Below are 21,928 nucleotides of genomic sequence, written 5' to 3'. Positions count from 1 at the left end.
GATTGATGTGAAGATACACCTCATGTTGTGTGTGTTGTGCTCTGAACGGTAGTGGTCTTCATCTCCGACACAGGAGCCTTATGTCTTCAGAGTCCAAACTGCTCACCATTACACTATGGAACCAAGCCTTATGTCTTCAACCAGCATTTATGAAATCACAGCAGGCTGACTTATGGGTTTGCAAGTTGGGTAAAACTCTAGACCCTTCTCAGTTCTTGATGTTATCTGTAATCAGTATCACTTATGCCACTAGTGAGAACAAAGGATTATGTTTGTAATTCTATGGTTATACTTACCTATCACATGATTTCAAAAAATTTACCCCAAATTACAAAATGTAGCTTATATATCAATCATCCAGTAAATAATATAGGAATTTAAATTATCTTAGTGTCTCATTTATTTCCCCTCACCTGAGTATAACCCTGTGAAAATAGAGACTCACTTATCTCTTCAAGCCTGTGCTAAAAAAGTACCTGGAAAACAGTATATGCTGTAAGTATACATAATTAATGAATGATCATGAATTCCGAATTTCTGAACTTGTCTGTAAAAGACAAATTTTATCATACAACATTTTAAAAAATGTATATGAGATCATCTGTAGCAAAGGTTTTGAAGGAGACTTGATTTGAGGGTTAACCTGTCTGGCATGGAATACACAATGGTTTCACTTTCTGGGGGTGCGTGATCTAAGATCTAGATCTAAGATCAGTTGTTAGCAGTAAGATATTTCCAGGAGAGGGACGCCTGGGTGGCTCAGTCGGTTAGGCATCCGACTTTGGCTCAGGTCATGATCTCACGGTTTGTGGGTTCGAGCCCCGCTTCCGGCTCTGTGCTGACAGCTCAGAGCCTGGAGCCTGCCTGGGGTTCTGTGTCTTCCTCGCTCTCTGCCTCTCCCCCACTCTCACTTTGTCTCACCCTGTCTCTCAAAAATAAATAAATGTAAAAATTTTAAAAAAGATACTTCCAGGAGAAACAAAACAAAACAAAACAATAGATTTGAATAAAGTGTGTCTTTGTTCTAAAGCCAAAGGTCTAAACCATGAGTTCAAAATCCAACAGAATTGCAGGCATCCTTGTAAGAGAAACAGCCTGTGGTCAGTCCCTCAGTATCCACTCTTCTCTCACAGATGCACTTCCAAGTATTTAAGTAGGTTGTCTCTAAAAATAAAGACTTCCTTTCCCAGCATCCTTTGCAAGTAGATATTTGTTACTAAGTTGAGGTCAGTAAGATAAAGGTGGACCTGCATGTGTAATACCCAAGAAATTTCCTGAAAACCATGCCTTTCTTTGTTTCCTTCCTCTTTCTTGTTTGTTTGAAGGCAGATGTAGTGGCTTTAGCCACAACAAACTTTGGAATTGTGAAATCTTGGACAACATATGTATTATCTCTGTGCCTCCATTACTTCATGTGTAATATTGGGATGATGTTATGATTGTCATTGGTATTAAATGAGATACAAATAGAACTGTTCGCTATGTGCCTGTTGCTTAGGAAGCGCTAAAAGCATATTCATTATTACTATTATTGAAATTACATCTTTAAGCTGGGAGAGTAAGCCGTGATATTAGCCCTAGAGTTTCTTCTCCTGTACTTAATTTCTATGAATGAGAGAAAAAAATACTTCAATTAAAAAAAAAAAAACAAAACAACTATTCCCAGCCACTCATAGTTGAATTTATTTTTTTCTTTCTCTCAATTTAACCTAATCTTAATTGATAAATCTGATATATCCAAATTAAAAAAGAGAATTCAACACATTTCCCATGAATAAGATTCAAGAAAACAAGAACAATGGTTCAGAATTTGAAACTCACTTCATAATAATAGTTATAAATTATTTAGCATTTTCTACGTGGAGACATTATTTAATTTCACTAGAATATGCCAATTTCATAAGGTAAATCCATTTTTTAAGTTATAAGTGTGAAAATTAAGACTTAGGAAGATTAGATAACTAGCCCAAGGAGGCAAGCTAATCAGGGATATCCAACCCCAGTACCTCCAACATCACAGCAAACTCTTGGCTTCTCATTGACACATGTTCTACCATATTTCTGATAGGCAGAGTATGATAGAAAAGTTTTCATGAGTGTAGCCTTAAGGATGCATCCTGCAAAAACACAAACATAACTGACTATTCCTCTCTCCAGTTGATTGCCTAGAGCAGCTATTAGTGCTGTTGTTTGGACATCTTTGGTGAGTTGTACAATCACATTGCAACTTATTGTTGTATGGGGAATCTTAACTGCTGAAGTTTCTTTGTAGATGGTTATGCCTGTGTTCTATGGCAACACACTGAAGTAAATCTTTCCCATGGCTCCTTTCTCGTTTACAAAAATGATACCCAGAATTATTTTTCTGTAACTAGGTCACATGCAGACAACAGGAATAGAACAGAGATTGGATTTTGTAGCATCATTGTTGTTTTCTTAAGATCTTCAGTTTTCAAAAATATATATTTCTCTGTTGCATTACTTGCATTTATTTAATTTTTTTATTTTTTTATTTAAAATTTTTAATGTTTTTTTTTATTTATTTTTGAGAGAGAGACAGGGAGAGAATGACTAGGGGAAGGGAAGAGAGAGGGAGACACAGAATCTGAAACAGGCTCCAGGCTCTGAGCTGTCAGCACAGAGCCTGACGCGGGGCTCCAGCACATGAGCTGAGAGATCATGACCTGAGCTGAAGCCAGAGGCTTAACCAACTGAGCCACCCAGGCACCCCAATTATTATTTTTTTAAAACACATCCACCAATTCCTTAAAAGCTTTGATTTACAGTATATATGATAAACAGGAGTCAACAATCTTCATTTAATTTTGAGAGTACAAGAAAAGACAAAACATGGTAAAGAACTTAGAAAAATTATTCAAGAAAAAGGTCAACTAATGTAAGCAAGGACCATGTTCTCATGACATAAAGAAACCTAACAGGATGTGAGTAGTTTTCTTTCGGATCCCTTTGCCCGCGTGCTGCTGGGAAGGGCCTGAAGGGTCTGCTGGTGCTCAGGGCTGCTCTGTGGGGAGTGTTGAAAGAGTCACACAGCCTTAAGCCTGTCAAATGAATGTGAGAGGCAGACTGCTCTGCGCCCACAGAGAACTATTTGAAAAATAAATTATTTATCTTTGATAATTCAAGATGCCTTTTGCTGCAGATGCCCTTTTGGAGGTGAGAGGCAGACAAAGCAGAAGCAGCCAAAGTTGGAAGAAGGAAATGTGTACAGTACAATAATGTCAAAGAGCCTAGACTACCAAGATTTCAGGACAAGACATGAGTAATTCATCTCCATACTAATGTGAGAGATCAGAGACCAAGAAAGGATGGTTACTATTAAATCTTAAAGGATGATATAGAAGCAAAACAGAGCGCTGTTGTATTGCCAAAGGAGAGAGTACTAATACAGAGGAAAATCTCAACTTTTTTTTTCTTTCATTGATCAAATTTCCATTTGTTTCAAATGTCTAGTGTATCTTGGGTTCACAATTTCTAAAATATGTTGATTGTTTTTCTGAAATAGTAGATTTTAAATAACAATATGAACTTACAGACTGATTCATAATTGAAAGTATGTCAGAGCAGCACAATAATTGGAATTTGTTCCTCCTTCGATGCCCTCGAAACTTCACACCCTCTCCTACCAACTACTTTTGCCTTTGAGTGAGATAGAAAGAGAGAAAAGCTGCTATAGAGAGATACATAGAAAGGTCAGCATATAACTTTTTAAATTGTGCTCCAGAATACATTTTCTGAAGTGAAAATGGAATAGTCAAATATTTGCCCCTCCCCCAACTTTGGAATTAAAAACCAATTTAAACTTTTAAAAGAGAATAAATATAATAAGGCACATATTCTCTCACATAATTCCCTGAGTTCTTCCTATATTAAAAATATTTATCAAATAATTAGATTATATTACTGGGGCCTTTTTATGGAAAAAGAGAGGAGGAGAGAGAGAGAGAGAGAGAGACAGATGACTTACTTGTCTATTTTTGTTAAAGCATATACTATCATTAGCACTTTAGATGTTCTTTTCTGGCTTCTTTCCTATTTTCTTCCTTTGCTTTCTTACTTTCTCTTATCTTCATCATCTCTTCCTTGACTATCGACACACCAACAGTTTCAAAAAAGAGAAACAATAATTTTAAGATTTATTTTCTGGTGCTGGTTGCCAGGTTATCTGAAATGAAAGGACTCTGAAGGTAGGTTATTAACTAAGAACAAGATAATGCAAGTAAATTGAAAATAAATTGGCTTTGCTGCCCACAACCTGTGTGACAGTAGGGAATGTATATTTCTCAGCTACAATTTTCTCATCTGTAGGATAGAGAGCATAATTTCTAACTTGCATAGCTTTTGGTAGGTTTAAGCAAGGCAACATTAATAGTGGCAAAGTTTAGCAGAGAATACCTAGGCAGGCATGAGTAACACGCTAAGATCCATTGAGTCCTTTCTCTGGGGCAGTCCCCCTGGTATGTAATATCTACAAATACATCTTTGTTCTTCACAGCGGTGTTAAGATATTGGAGTGGATATTATCTCCATTATTGTAGATGAAGAAATGGAAGTTTGAAGAGTTTTCATCACTTGCCCGAGATCATTAAACGTGCACAAAGTCTGACTCTAGGGGTCATTAGAACAACCTATACTATATATTCCATACAACAGTATGATAAAATTCTACTCCATCACGCTGTTGATCACGTGTTCTAAAGAGTAATTACTGATGTTAGAGTAATTTAAGCCCCATCTTTATGGAAATTTTCTTCTTAAAACCCCTTTACCCAAACATAAAAATAAAATCAAAAAACTAATATAAAGCAACACAAATTTGCATAAAGCAGGGGCTACAGAGGCATATGTTCTATTCTTAGTATGGAGCAGAATGTGAAACCGTGTTGGTTTAGTTATCAACAACCATTTCTTGGATGGATTTCATAATGCCTTGAGGGTAACAACATTGTGTTTTGTAGCCATATATTATCAGTACGTGTTATGAAAAACTTGTCTGAGATTTCTGTAAACAAGATTCTCTTAGCCCATCCTTTGAGGAATAGCAAGATTTAGCTCAGAGTACACATACACATGCACATGTATATGCACATCTATATATTTCTTTTTCAAAGAGTTTTTCCTGATTATTCACTCAGTCAACAAACATTTTTTTAATGTTTATTTATTTTTGAGAGAGAGAGACAGAGACAGAGTGTGAACGGAGAAGGAGCAGAGAGAGAGACACAGTATCTGAAGCAGGCTCCAGGCTCTGACCTGTCAGCACAGAGCCTGACGCAGGGCTCGAACCCACGGACCGCGAGATCATGACCTGAGCCGAAGTCAGATGCTTAAGCAACTGAGCTACCCAGGCGTCCCAGTCAACAAACATTTTTAAGTCCCATTTTGTGCCACTTACTTCAATAGGCAGAAGAGATAGTGGGGTGACAGACATGGAAAGAAGATCCTTACACACATGGGACTTACATTTGTGTATGGCATAAAAACAGTGCATTATTGAATAAATCAATAAACAAGATGATCACAGATTGTGAAAATTCCCGTCAAGGAAATGAAAACATAGGTTGATATAACTGGGTAATAGGGAAGGAAAGGATTTAGACAAAATGGTCATGGTAGATGCAACTCTTTCGGGAGAAGCTATGGAAATATCTAAAGGAGAAGAAAGAACCAGGCAGGTCAGGAACTGGCAGTATGATAAAGCTAGAGGAGGGAAAGAATGCAGAACTTCTGAGGAAGAAAAGAGATTAGCATGTTCTGGAACTAGAGGGGGAGTTCAATGAGCCTGGACCACAGTGAGCAATGTGGAGAGTGACTGAGATGATACTGGAGAAACTTACAGAACCATAATCACTCAGAAATCTCAGACTATGATTTGGAGGTGGTATTAGAGTCACAAAAGAAGTATTATGCACCAAGATTCCCAGTTATAATTAAACGTGTAAGTCAACAGAATATATACATAATAGACCCACATATTTTCACTATTCCAATTAAATCAGAAAATAAAATTTATCTTTTTTTTTTTTTAATTCTGTATAGATAAGCCTATCTACTGTATTATCCCCATCTTGCTAGACAGCGAAGAATTGTAGGATGTGGGGGGGGGGGGGGTGGTCCAAGTTAATTTCCTTCAAACTCAATGTGTTTTTGAAAAATGTGCTGCAAATGAGCAAATCTCCTCATTTTTTTCTTCTTCCATGTAATAGAGTTTTAGTGGGGACATGAAAACTAAGGGTAAGACAAGATTTCATAGCCTCCTTGAAGTCTGGGTTTCCCAGTTTGTCGTGCATAAACTGATGGGTATCACTCTCTGAATCACTGTCTTTAAAGGACATTGTTTGATCTCAAAATCCTCATTTTCTCTTCCTTTGAGCTAAAAATGGTTTGGACCTAGTTTCAAATATATAGATGATAGAAGTACCCTAGTGCTCAGGGGAAAGAAGAGCCACAAGACAACAGGACTCCTGAATCACCTTCTAGAATAAATCTTCCTCATTAGTCCAGATAACTCACTACTGTAGTATTACATGAACACAGACAGATGAACAATACGTAGAAGTACATATGAGATGTCATGCCCAAGGAGAGGTGAGCCTTTATGTTTGCAGGCATGGAGAGATAGACCATCTTTCTGTCATCAAGGGTGAGAGTGGCTATGTATTGCAAGCCTTCTCTCTGGGAGATGCCTCCAATCTAACTGACTATGGATTGCTCTGCCTCAGTTCACTCTTGAAGGGTGGAGGCATAACTCTTCATTAAAGCCAAGTAGATTTGTTGGCTCAGTGAATCCTTGGCTCTGCATGGCACTGCACACTCTTCTGATTCCCACCTTCATTCTCCAACTGGTCCTTCACTTAAGCTGTTCAGGTTACTGGTAATCTTGTTGGCTCCTTCCCAAGTCAAGTTTTTTTTGTTTTTGTTTTTTTAATGTTTTTTTTTTCTTTTTAAATTTCTAAACACCAACGTCGCAATTTTGCTAAAGTTACAATTTTTGAAAGTGAACTGGGCCTCAACACCACTCCCAGCCATCCTGTCAAGCGTATGTGGGTTTTTACCATCTCAGTGCTGCCTGCGTTTCTCCCAGGACTTGGGGGTGGTGTGAAGGGGTAGAGAAGACACTTTAAAGGCCTCCTGGGGTACAGAGCCCAGAAAGTCCTGGGTAAAGCCTTGGGCTCCTTGAATGCTATGTAGAGTAGCTTTTCTCTACCTGGTAGCCTTCCTCAGGGTTGACATCTGGGAGGTTTGGTTATCCAGAGAAAATTAAGTATTTTTATATCAAATTATATTACACTAAATATTGTCAAATGCTTTCCTTTAGGGTTATTCCAAGTTTAACTGTGACGTTCAAAAAATTGGAATCTAGACTATGAAAAGAGCATGACAGCCATCCACTCTGGGCTCGCTCATTCCTGAGCCCTTCCTTCATGCCCCTCTCCCGGCTGCTCTGCTCAAAGGCGGAAAGCAGCAGGAGCAAAAAAAGAAGCCAACCTGAAGGAGGCTGCCAGACAATGACTCTCAGATGAGCACTTTCTCTGTCTCCCACAACACATTTGCAGTTTCTAGACTTTAACTATACAGTGTAATAGCTGAAGGGGGATGGTGAGCAACGGTTGTGTTGCTTCTACCCTCATCACTTCATGCTGGTTTTAGAAAGGGATGGTCTATGGCTCTTTTTCAAGAGCACCAAAATGCAATTGGGTCTACCTTGAACTTTTTTCACTTCCTTTTTCTTTTATAAGTTCCCAATCCTGTGTTCCTGTGTGTGTGTGTGTGTGTGTGTGTGTGTGTGTGTGTACAGGGAAGTACAGTGAACTAGAACATTCATGTCTGACCTCTTTATTCCCTTCTCTTTCTGTGTTCTGGAGCTGCCTATCTATAAAGTGTTTTCCTTTTGTTTTTTTTTTTTTTTTGAATATTTATTTATTTATTTTTGATGGAGAGAGAGAGAGAGAGAGAGCACGCTTGGTCCTGGGAGGGGTAGAAAGAGAGAGGGAGACAGAGAGAGAATCCTAAGCAGACTCTGCTCAGGTCCTGATGCAGGGCTCCATCTCATGAACCATGGGATCATGAGCTAAGCTGAATATAACGCTTCAATGGCTTTAGAGGGATCTGATTTATCTGCTGCAGGAGTGGAAAAATAAAAGCTTAATAGCTCATGGTATTATCTACATTATATATGCTTATTACATGCACATATAATATGTATGAGGTTAATTTACTTTGCCAACTTTTATCAGAAAACCTTAACAAGAAAAACAGCAGGTAAAGATATTTTTTTCAATCGACTTTTAAGATTGCCACCCTCATGCTTTATTCTTATCTTTTGTCACAGTTAATGTAAAACTTTATTTACTAATCTAAAGATAATTGTGTGCTCTATGGCTATTTAAAACATGGGTAAAATCTTACATACTAGAATAATTCTATTTTTTATACAGAGTGATTATTCAGAGTACACATCCCTAATTATATAATCTTCCCAATAAAACTTTCAATGTTTTGTATTTCACAAATTGGCGTACTTATATGAAGTTTCTTGTTAACTCTGTACATTTTGTGTTTAAGCAGTAATTAGGCTTATTTTTATAAGTGAGCAAATTTAACCTCTGAAAAGCTGTTTAGTGATTTCACTTCCTTTCCTTCAAACTCGCAGAGGAAAAATGGAAATGCTGCATGCAAAACATAAGATGAGTCTTCAAAAGAACATTTGGTACATCAAAAATTCATTACAGGTGCCAGGATAAATTTGGTATTACACAACTTCCCCGAACCAATAAAGTTTTAAAGATATTTCTGATACATTATCTACAACACATGTGAAAAACACACTTGGAAAACTATAGAAATCATCATTCATTTTTATAAGAAAAACAATTGTTTTTTCACTCATCCCAAGTTGAATAAATAAATCGCAAAGGGTAGCTAGAGGTATATAAGGCCCGGGAGAGAGATTTGAGGGTACAACTATCAACTGCTTTACAAACTAAGCATTTGCTTAAATGTTCATCAACCTAGGCTTTCTTTTCCATAAAATAATTATAAATCAAGTTATTATGAGCTATAAAGTATAAAAACAGACATATGAACATTGTATTTTGTTAACTACCTACTGTATTAAACTATCTTTATTGAAAAGGCATTTATTAAAAAATTATATTTAATTATTATTTTTTCCAATTCTCTTATCCTCAGTATTTTAGGAGGATGGGAAAAATCATGACAATTACTTGCTTTTTCATATTTGTGTTCTCAGATGATGTCTCATAATACCGGTAACCATTATTTTCTGAAAGGAAAAATATACTATTGGAACTCATGTTTTTCACCTGAGAATTTATAGGATAATAAAAACAAAGCATTATCACAAATAATCCTAAAATATTAAAGTGATGTAGTGATGGGGCATTGTAAAGCATTTAATAGAAAGATTAGAAATATAGATAAATGCATATAAATGCCTAGATAAATTGGCAGATTTGCTTAGGATGCTCTATATTTCATGCACAATGTTTTTATATAAGGCTACTTTCAAAATGTTTGACTTAAAACTATATACTTCTTATTAAAAAAACTAATTTAATTCAACAAATATATAAATTTTATTATTTATATTGCCTTAGTTTTACATATTACACATTCTATATACTGTAGAGAGAAGGAAGATTGGTAAATCAGCTCCTGATTTCAAAAAATTTAACGTTTATTTACTTTTGAAATATAGAGAGAGACAGAGCACTAGCAGGGGAGGGGCAGAGAGAGATGGAGACACAGAATCCAAAGCAGACTCTAGGCTCTGAGTTGTCAGCACAAAGCCTGATGCAGGGCTCAAACCCAGGAATCGTGAGATCATGACCTGAGCTGAAGTCAGCCGCTTACTGACAAAAAATATACAAAAAATTGGATTCTGTGTCTTCCTCTCTCTCTCTGCATGCTCTGTCTTTCTCTCTCTCAAAAATGAATAAACATTAAAAAAAATAAAAAATGTTTTGGTATAAGAAAGGAATTCAATAAATACGGTTGACTAGGAATTACCAAAATACTGCTTACATCACTCAAATCTGAGAATTTTCCAAGAACTTGGCTTCCCCCCCCCCCTTTGGTAATCCTATAGTTTCTAAATAGTTTAATGGATCAAAGACAATAAAAAAAAAAAAATCTTGAAAATCTGTTAAGGTTGTTCAAAGCCAGGAACAATGATTTTTTTTTAAATTCTCTGTGTGGGCCCTGAAGTATTTTTTAACCACTATGGCTATATGACCCTTTCTTCTTGTTGAAATCAATGACAAACTGGTATTTAGCCCTTGATAAATGTTAAGCTATTCTAATTTACACTGTTTTCTTTTTTTTTCTAAATACTCAGTCACTAATATATCACTAATGGATGCTGTAATAAAAGTAGAAGAAATAAAGCCTGTTTCATGCCTTCATGCCAATGCTTATAAACGTGACACATCCAGATAACATTAATGCTTTGAAGTAGGAAGAAGTCAGCATGTTCCAATTCGAAGAGTCCCATTTATTTGAACAAAAGTATCATCTCAGAGGGAAACTTTATTTTTTATTTTTTTTTTCAACGTTTATTTATTTTTGGGACAGAGAGAGACAGAGCATGAACGGGGGAGGGGCAGAGAGAGAGGGAGACACAGAATCGGAAACAGGCTCCAGGCTCTGAGCCATCAGCCCAGAGCCTGACTGGGGGGCTCAAACTCACGGACCGTGAGATCGTGACCTGGCTGAAGCCGGACGCTTAACCGACTGCGCCACCCAGGCGCCCCTCAGAGGGAAACTTTAAAGTGTGAATGTCCTTTACTAGCTTGTAGCTCATTTGCTTAAGTTTTCATCTAAGTATATGACTGATTTCAACAAACAGTAGAAATTACTTGAAAAACAGAAGGATAATACTAGCAAGCACTCACGTGTCTTTATTATGTGTTTTACACTACTTTAATATCTTTATGTATATTAACTCATTAATCCTTATGGTAACTGTAGAGATGGCGTAATCATCACCACTTGCAGGTGAGGGGACAGCCATCGGAGCAGCACATAAGGGGCAAGAGTTGAAGTTCAAGCTCAAGCCATCTGACTAGATAAGCAGTAGCACAGGTGAGGAACGATACAACATACACACATTGGGCAGAGACTGTGTAAAGCACACTGATCTAGGAGTAGGCAAAGGCTTTTGAAAATTAAGATTTCTTGGCAATCTATATTTATCAGTATATTGCGGACCCAGTGTTGGTTGGATTCATTATCACCGATTAATTCAGTGAGCAGCCATGGCGTTCCCTTAAGTCAGTTTTCTAAACCACACTCTGCACCTTCACGCTTCCCTTGACTGTTGGCTAGCATCTTATTTTTCCCGTCTACTGTGTGGGTACCTGTGTGTGTGTGTGTGTGTGTGTGTGTGTGTGTGTGTGTGCCTATGGATAAGAGAGAGGGAGACAGAGAGAAGGAAGGAGGGAGTTGCAACTCTCTTTCAGGTGTGATTTCCTTTCAGAAAGTTTGAAAAACGATGGTTTAATGCAATCATTTTTCTCCAGTGTGAGGTCTGGGGTATATCTGGGGATTTTAGGGTTTAGACTGCCGCCAAGAAGGCTGCTACTGTTATCATACTGAACAGATGCTGCCAGCTCTTAAGCTCCAGATATTTCCGCAGAAGCTCTTCTAACTCTTTTAAGAGTTTGCTCAGAGAAGCAAAAGGTAGGCTCAGGCTACTGTAAATCTGCCTGGGGTGTTTTATCCTGCAAGGTGACAGGTTTCCTCAAGATGAAACTTTCCAAGTCATAAGCCAGTTCAGAAAGAGTTCTTAATTGTTTCTTTCTAAACTTTGTTTACACTGACTTTTAACTCATTTTTGCTTAAATGGGATTTTATTGAGGCTGTCAGGAGCAGACTGCATGCTGGGAGTTGTATGAAACCAAAAACATTATCCCAGACTAAGTAACAGCTGGAAAGAAACACTGGGACCTCCCACATATCCTCCACTGAGACCTAAGACAATGGGTGAGTTATTTCACAGAGTAACAGCACCAGCTGCCAAGTAGGTCTTAAAAAAACATCAACTTTGATACGTTCAGAATTGAAATGAACAGGCTTTGGGAAGCATGTTGGGGGTAAAAAGGATACTCCTTTGCAAAAAAAAAAAAAATAGTATAACTAGAAATTTGATGGATCATCATTCCTATCATGATAATATAATAAGTTTGGAAACATTTCAATTGAGAGGAATAATACCTTAAACTGTAGGCCTGAGAGCAGTTCTTAATAGCACAAATTAACAATTGGCAATTATCTGATAAATGAAATATGTATCACCAATATGTGTCTTCAACACAATCTTTGTGTCTTTTCCAAATAATTGGTCATAAATAACAAAAATTATACACATATCTGCAAATATGTCCTAGTAAATGCAATGACCTAGATTTTTAACTTGAGGCATATAATATTTCAAAATTAAACGGATCATTTTTGTTTAAAATAGGATACATTTTCAAAAATAAGAAATATGATAAATCATATGGAGTCAACTTTTCTCTATAATCTTTAAGTACTACAGTGTCATATCATCTATCCAATTGTTGGAGTTAGTTCACCTCAAGCATTTGTTAACTGGAAGGAAGTTCTCATTATAACTAATGATAACATTATAACTAATGTTGGTCACATCCCTAAAATATGCTAAATGCCACAAATGAAACGTAGAAAAAAATATTTAAGTACCTTACAATCTAAGGCAGTCTTACAATGAGAAACAAAATATTCACTAATTCATATTATTTTTTCTTGTTTAACAGTATGTTTCTCTAATCTCCCCACTTAGTAGGCATGTTGTCAGTGAAGCAAATTAAAATAATATTATTTGTAATATTCCCAGCACTCAAGTTTGCCTTGACGTATTCTGAACTGTGAAGTGAATAGATTTTTCAGGGGCTTAGCAAAATTTAAAATCTGAATCTGTTTCATTACCTAAGAAATCCACAATCTCACAGTCAAACTGGAGAGCATAAAATGTAAAGAGCACATAATATACATATGAGATACTGTATGGACTGTGGTTTTATACAATAATATACTAGGAGTAGTTTCATTTTATTTTTTTTTCCACTTTAATGTCAATAGTGAAAATAGTAGCTGTAAATCCTCAGAGGGATTTGAATCATGGTCCTAATCATTTGTTTGGCTGTGTAAAAACTATATGGAAGAAGAAAGATGATTTCCATAGTATCGTTCTGTTTTACTATTTAGTTTTGATTTGGGGAGTTTCTTTACTTTTAAGGGCATACCTACCAGTGTTTTGAGATCATGCTTTTTGAAAGCAGGACCTATTTTATAAATTCCTATTCTGTTGAAATAGATGATTTAAAAAGATGAAGGAAATTGGTGTTTTGAAAGTTATATGATTCTTCCCTTTGCACACGCAGACAAGAAGGGCTTCCTGGGAGAGAACGTTGAGATAACAGAATATATCTTAATGGATAAAAGTATAAGGGCATTTGAAGTGGACATTCAATCTTTGGTATAGCCAGCAGGAGTCTAGAATGACTGAGTTTTTGTTGGACAGGTTTTGCAAGAATAGGAATGAACTGTACTTATCTGTGTATTTAAAAGCCAGATGTTTTATGGGTAGTCCATACAAGTTAAAACTTGAAATGAATGTGAAATAGGAGCAGAAATAATACCAAGAAATAAACCCTTTTAAACTATTTGTGTTATCTTGATTTGAAAGGGTAATTATATTCACAAAAGTGCATCCTGAGTAATCTACTGAACCCTAAACTTGTTGGAGAGTACCAATACAAATGTGACAGGTCTTAAATTAAAATTTTACTATTCAAATCACCAGGAGCACAGATCTCAATATTTTCAAAAGATTTTCCAAGAGCCGACTCTTTGAAAACGTCTTTCCCAGTACAGCGTTTGCTGTCGCTCATTCACACACTCTTATTAGTACCCTTAAGAGATGTGTTGATTTGGGTTTGGTAGGTCCTTAGAATGAGCATTTTGCCCTTGAGAGATTATACCAATGACCCTGGAGGAAAATGGCTAGACATGTGTCACAAATCAGTAAAAAGGCTTTCCAGTCTCCAGTCCATGTTCTTGTAGAACTCCTTCTCCATAGATAGTTACTTACTCCATATCCTCGAGTCCCTTCTCTCTTATTCTGGATACACATATTTCAAAACTAAAACTAAACATGCCTTCAACCCCTGCCCTTGACATTTACCTGGTTCTTTCTATCTACCTTATTTTAATCAAAATCATGACTATCTACCAGGTGTTCATGCTGAAACCTGAAACTTAGAATTCATCTCCCAATCCCTTGTTATCTCTGAAATTCCATTAACTCCATGAACAAGTCCTCAAAAATATCTCTCCAATCCATGTACTTCCTTCCATTTCTTTTTTTTTTTTTTAAGTATTTGTTTATTTTGAGAAAGAAAGAGTGCATGCACGCACATGAGAGGGGGGTGAGGGGAGAGAGAGTTAGCCCAGGGGAGAGGCGGAGAGAGGGGGAGAAAGAGAATCCCAAGCAGGCTCAGTACAGAGCCCCACGTGGGTCTCAAACTCACAAACCATGAAATGGTGAGCTGAGCCAAAATCAAGAGAGGCTTGGGGCGCCTGGGTGGCGCAGTCGGTTAAGCGTCCGACTTCAGCCAGGTCACGATCTCGCGGTCCGTGAGTTCGAGCCCCGCGTCGGGCTCTGGGCTGATGGCTCAGAGCCTGGAGCCTGTTTCCGATTCTGTGTCTCCCTCTCTCTCTGCCCCTCCCCCGTTCATGCTCTGTCTCTCTCTGTCCCCAAAATAAATAAACGTTGAAAAAAAAAAAATTAAAAAAAAAAAAAAAAAAAAAAAAAAAGAGAGGCTTAACCAGCTGAGCCACCCAGGTGCCTGTACTTCCTTCTATTTCTAGGACACTACAGAAGTCCAGGACATTCCCATTTCTAACTTGTATTGCATATCTTATAACCAACTTGCAGGAATCCACTGGACTCCCATCCCTTGTCTCCCTACAGTCCCTTCTCCATTAGTTTAATCTTCTAAATGTGGCTATCATGACGTTTTAAATATAAATGGAAATTGTTTTGTTCATGTATCTGCTTAAATTATCTTTATACCTTTTATTCGCTTTTACAAATAGGTAAGTTTACAAAGACGGGAATCATATCTCAGTGTATACGCAGTAACTATCACAATACCTTACATATAGTAAGCATTTTATCCCTTTTTCTTTTTTTTCATGAATGAATAACACCACTATTTTGGTATGATATCTCCAGTACATAGTTAATTCCACTCAGTCAGTGATAGCTCTTCTGTAGTATTCTATCATACAATTTCCTCTGCATTCTCCTAGTCTTTCTCATTTTATGTTGTTATAGAGCAATGTGCATTCAGACATTTTGGTCACAAGCTTAATTGAAAAGGGGAGGATGTTTTGATTATATGCGGAACAATATTTTTGAAAATATGTGTGATAAGCTTTTAAGGTTTACTTATTTATTCTCATTTTTTTAAACTTTATTTAGTAATCTCAAATACAGATGCCATTTCTGGAGATTAAGAATTATTTAATAGTCATTTTTTTTTCTAGAGAGGATAGCTCTCACACCTCATAATAAAATGGAACTCTTAGACAAATGATAGTTAAGAATGTACTCTTCTGTAAGGAGAATTCATTATGACACCACCTGCTAGCACCGTCATCAGATTATCATTCTTTCTTTAATGGGTATCACTATTCAGACACATTTACGAGGGTTTAAAATTAAGTATGACTTTTAGAATTTCCAAAGGAAAATTTTAAGAGCTAAAGAGAAAAATCAATAAAGCGCCCAGCCGCACGCACACATGCAAACGCTTCTTGATTTCTATTATTACAAGAAAGAAATTGTACACAATTAGAAAAATGAGTATTTTACCAAGTTTATGCTGTCCAGTCATATTGAAAATACCTATTTAAATAAATTTATTTTAAATTTCTCCCATTAGCTGACAGTAATCTAAATTTCAAAATCAAATAACAATTAAATGAGAACTGCCCTGTCTCCTGTTTACTACTATTAGTGAAGTTGTATTACTTTTATAATATTAAAGAATTGCAGTTTTATAGGTAAAAGCTATAAAAGACTATCATGTGAACCTACAGTTTGTGAAGTCCCATCTTTAATACACAGGAATCAGATTCCTTCTCAGATGGGAAATCATCACAAAGTAATCTTAAACCACCATTCAAAAACGAGGGTTCCCACTCTGTTACATTCTATCTCCTTAGCTTGCTTCATCATATTCACCATATCTGATATCATATTATATAAATATATCCAATCACATATCTGTTCACTATATGTATGTATGTATGTATGTGTGTGTATATATATATATATATATATATATATATATATATATATATATAGTATACAGGCTAGAGTATCTTGCCCATTCAGGCTGGTACTTGTCTCTGTTTCACATTCACTGTCTCAAGGTTCTAGCAGGTGCTCAACAAATGTTCCTGGAATGAAAGTGTAAACGATATTCAACCCACAGGTAAAAAGAATATTGATGCACAATGTAACAGAACTCTTGAATATGGTTAACACTTACCACATCTCAACACCCTCCTCCTGCCTGGAAATCCTAGATAGATTTTATTCAAATTTTCTTTCTCACTTACATTGTAATTTTTTTTTTTTAAAAGCAAGAAAAGAAAAATGTCCCTGTTCCTGAAAATTCATTTTGCTTTTCCCTTTTTTATGATTTTTTTTTTACAAATGTCAATTGCGAAATATGAGTATTTAAAATGCATTTGGGTAATTTTCTTAGATAAGTATGTTAAAGTCTATATTTACCAAACTTGATTGAATTTCTGTGTTATTGTTAAATTATATTACATATAATTTATATAAAATATAAGTTGCATCATTAGGATAGTTTTTCATGCATCATTAGGATAATGATATAAATGTACAAAGAGTGAAATTATTGATAAATCATCTAACAAAAATTCACTTGGAAGTAAACAGTGTAAGGAGAAGTTATCAAGAAGCTAATAAACTTTGAGTCACCAATTAATCCCAATGTACCAGTTCAATAATGTCCAGTCTGTTGACTTGACTTTCTTTCCATCTTTCATCTAGTTCCTCATCTTAATTCGCCATCTACGTGGCTTACTTTATAATATGATTACTCTACACTCATCCTCTTGCCTTGCACTTCATGCCCTAGAAAATCTTCAAATGGAACCCTATCCATCGACTTTCTTAAATCCTGCAATAGGATTCTTAGGTAGTTTTGAAATATGTGTAAACTTTAGGATTGTTACCGGTATATACACAGTTAACAACCTGAACTGGCGTTCAGTACCACTTTGCTAATCTTTGTATATTTCCTTAACCAACTACTTCTCTATTTTATTTAAAACCTATTTGTGGCTGTCTCTACTCTACAGCCCTTTGCCATTTATGTCAGTAGACGATTTCAGGAGGTCCCTCATCTTCCAACCACACCGTATCTCACCTTCGCTCTCCTGGGAGAGTGACCCCTCCTTTTTCATAAGGTCATTTCCTTCCCATGTGCTTCTAATGCATTTTGATATGGGTGGCTGCCCCCTCTTTCAATGTTGCTCAGCAACATGTCTGGCCTCTGCCCACTAAATGTCAGTAGCACAACGCCTCCAGTGGTGACAACAGGAGAGTTTCCAGATATGGGAGCAAAATCTCCATTGAGAACCACTGCTTTAATGGATACCAGCCACCACCCATACAATTCTGATATCTGGCTTTATAAATTAGTAACTTTCGTATCTTCTCACTCTCCTCAGTGTCTTCTCAGGAGCATTTGAGGATGCTGAGTTTTCTTTGACCTAGAACCAAACTCTTCCGACTCCATATGCTGTTTCCTTTCTTGATGCTGATTTGTGTCTGATTTAACTTTGAAAAAATTCCCTTCAAAGTTCAACTTTTTGAATTATTGTCTAAACTGACTCCCCCCCCCCATTCCTCTTTGACCTGCAATCTTATATTCATCCCATAAGGCCTTAGAAAATAACTTGTTTGGGGCACCTGGGTGGCTCAGTCAATTAAGCATCTGACCGTCTGCTCAGGTTATCATCTCGAGGTTGGTGAGTTCAAGGCTCGCATGAGGTCAAGAGCCAAAGGTGCAGAGCCTGCTTCGATTTGTCTGTCTCCCTCTCTCTCCTCTTCTCTGCCCCTCCCCTGCTCTCATGCGCGCTCTCTCTCTCTCTCTCTCTCTCTGAATAAATAAATAAACGTTAAAAAACAAACGAAGAAACAAACAAAGCCTGTTTGTTGCTTTATTCCATGAATCCTTTTTTAAACTTTAACACTTACACACGTTGAACATATTGATTCTTCACCTGCTCTTAAAATGCTTTTTGGGGGGCGCCTGGGTGGCGCAGTCGGTTAAGCGTCCGACTTCAGCCAGGTCACGATCTCACGGTCCGTGAGTTCAAGCCCCGCGTCGGGCTCTGGGCTGATGGCTCAGAGCCTGGAGCCTGTTTCCGATTCTGTGTCTCCCTCTCTCTCTGCCCTTCCCCCATTCATGCTCTGTCTCTCTCTGTCTCAAAAATAAATAAAAACGTTGAAAAAAAAATTTAAAATGCTTTTTGCTTGGCCCCAGTAGTTTCTCAGTCTTCTCTTCAGGGTCTTCATTCTATATCCTTCGCACAAATATTAGTGTGGTTAATGGCTCCTGATAGAATCTCTGTTTTTGTTTTCTTTATCACATCACAAACTTAACCTACTCATTTCAGCTCTCGCACTCTTATCTTTAGCACAGAACTGTCCTTTGCTATCAACATATCCATCTATAGTTTATTCTAATAACTTTAGCATGAAATGTCTCCTCCATAAAATTTTAAAAACCATATTTAGTATATTCGACGGGATATTCAAATGCTCTGCTGCGTGTAAAACACTAAGTCTGGCACACAGTTCATCCCAAATAAATGTTGATATCATCACCATCAACATCTTCATCAAGATTAACCTCATAGAGACATATGAAAATAGCAAACCCTCCACCTCCATAGCTTAAAATATATATGTAATTCAACATATATAAAAGTCATTATCTCTCCTGCATTGTTCTTAAGCATCATCCTCCTCTTTTTCTTTTTTAAATTTTTAATGTTTATTTATTTCTGAGAAAGAGAGAGAGAGAGTGTGAGTGGGGGAGGCGAAAAGAGCAAGGGAGACACAGGATCCGAAGGGGGCTCCAGGCCCTGAGCTGTCAGCACAGAGCCCGATGCGGGGCTCGAACTCACAAACCGTGAGGTCATGACCTGAGCTGAAATCAGACGCTTAACCAACTGAGCCACCCAGGTGCCCCAAGCATCCTCCTCCTCTTACATGAGTTTAGATCAAGCTCTATTCTCTTCCTCCCTCTTCGCAATTAGTCATTCACAGAATATTATTGTTCCTATATTTCTTTTTTGAATATTAATACTCACCAGCTCTACCACCATTGGCATAGTCTTATCTCAGTCTTTGTAGGTGGTATCTGATCATATCCCACCTCCAATTCTCTGTTGTGTAGCTCCCTTCTAATCTGTGTGATCTTCTGAAACCGCAAAATCTGACTGTCATTCTTCTATTTTAAATTCTACTTTGCCCTTGCATATTCCTGAGGTGATAATTCAACCTTCTTAGCCTAGATCAGTGGGAACCCCTTAACCAAATCCCTCTCTTATCTTCCACATGTTTCTTCCGCTTGGGACTTTGCTGAGGGGCACAAGATTGAAACATAGTTTAAATCATGGCCCAACTTCTAACTTGCATGGAAACTGGCAAGTGGGAGGAATCAAAAAACTTTACTTTGATCGGAGTACGATTGCTAATAATCTTGCTGACAATGGTACACTCAATCAAGTTCAGTTTAATTTTTATTCCTAGGACTGTTTTTCTCATCCTTTAGCCTTGGTTACACAATCCTATTGATTGTTTCTTTTCTCCTTTACTTCCCCATTTACATGATAGTTTTAATGCTTGCCTTCTTCCCTTCCCTTTCTTGATTCCAAGCAGACATGAAGTCCATTTTATTTTATGCATTCTCAGGGCTTATCCAAGTGCCCAGCACAAAGTGTTACTTGATCAAACATATTTTTGAACAAATGAGTAAACAGATAAATGGATGGATGAACGAAGTAATGGTAATTAGAGAATTTCTTAGGGGCACCTGGGGGGCTCTGTCAGTGAAGCATCTGACTTTGGCTTACGTGTGATCTCAAGGTTTGTGGGTTTGAGCCCCGCGTCGGGCTCTGTGCTGACAGCTTAGAGCCTGGAGCCTGCTTCAGATCCGTGTCTCCCTCTTTCTTTACCCTTCCCCTGCTCACTCTCTGTCTCTCTTTCTCTCTCTCAAAAATGAATAAACATTGGCACACCTGAGTGGCTCACTCAGTCGAGCCTCCAACTTCGGCTCAGATCATGTTCTTGTAGTTCGTGGGTTTGAGGCCTGCATGGGGCTCTGTGCTGACAGATCAGAGCCTAGAACATACTTTGGAGTCTCTCTTCCTGTCTTTCTGCTCCTTCCTCGCTCGTGTCCTCTCTCTCTCTCTCTCTCAGTCTCTGTCTCTCAAAAGTAAATAAATATTATTTTTTTTAATGAATAAACATTTTAAAAATTTAAAAACAAGAAAATTTCTGAAATACTCCAATCTGTACTCCTGGGCTCAGTTACAGGAATTTATACTAATATATATATATATATATATATATATATATATATATATATATATTTAGCAATACTAATATATATATATATATATATATATATATATATTGAGCAAATCATTTACTTTTTCTTATGTGTAAAAATAGAAGATACTTCAATTTATTTAAAAGTCATATGTGGGTCCTGAGGAAAAAAAATCCTTACAAACGGGGGTGGGGGCAAACCACAAGAGACTCTTAAATACAGAGAATAAACTGAGAGTGGATGGGAGGCGGGTGCAGGGAGATGGGAAATAGGTGATGGGCATTGAGGAGGGCATTTGCTGAGATGAACACTTGGTGTTGTATGTAAAGCAATCTGACAATAAGCTATTTTTTAAAAAGTCATTAAATGGGCAAATAATATAAGAATGGGAGTATTCTGAATATTGTGGCTAATAGTATAATAACTAATATTTATTGAATAATTACCATGCTCCAAGCCCTGGTTTAACACTAATGGATCACATAATTTCATTCTTACAACAATCCCATGGGGAAAGTACTATCAATATCACATTATTTAGGAGAAAAAAAAATGAAGCACAGAGAATTTATGCAAGAGGTTCAAGATTACACAAGTAATAGGTGTCAGATTCAGGATGTGAGGCAATCAATAGACCTCCAGACACCTGATTTTTGCCAGTATGCTTCTGTGTATATATCTAGAAGCATTTTGACTTATTTTCTGTGATTTTTTTCTAAGCAAACATGAAATGCTATGTTAAAGTAAAAAATAATTTTTTGCATTTTTTGTTTATACCTCATGGATAAGAGAACAAAAATACTATAACAAAATTATAATGAATAGTCAGAACATTAATGTGTAAAAGTTCATATATATTCAAGAAATTCTGAAAATCATATCCTAAAGTCTAACAGACATCTAAATATTTAAGCTTTTTCAATATAAATTTTTTAGGATTAATTGTTCCAATAAAGGATATTTTTTTACTAAAAATCATCTTTAGAGAGTCAAAAACAAATTTAATATAAAATTATATTTGTACCGTTAGGGGAGATGATAATATTGACTGAATATTTTCTTGGTAATTTCAGTAACTTGACATTTTTTGTCGTTTACTTATTTATTGAGAGAGAATGAGAGAGAAAGTGGGAGAGAAGCAGAGAAAGAAGGAGAGAGAGAGAATCCCAAGCAGGCTTCACACTGTGAGCTTG

Source organism: Puma concolor, chromosome B1 (genome assembly GCF_028749965.1).
Source record: "Puma concolor isolate L17-30 chromosome B1, mPumCon1.1.hap2, whole genome shotgun sequence".
NCBI classification, from domain to species: Eukaryota; Metazoa; Chordata; class Mammalia; order Carnivora; family Felidae; genus Puma; species Puma concolor.
The sequence above is the reverse complement of the archived record's forward strand: the minus strand, read 5'-3'. Positions refer to the sequence as shown.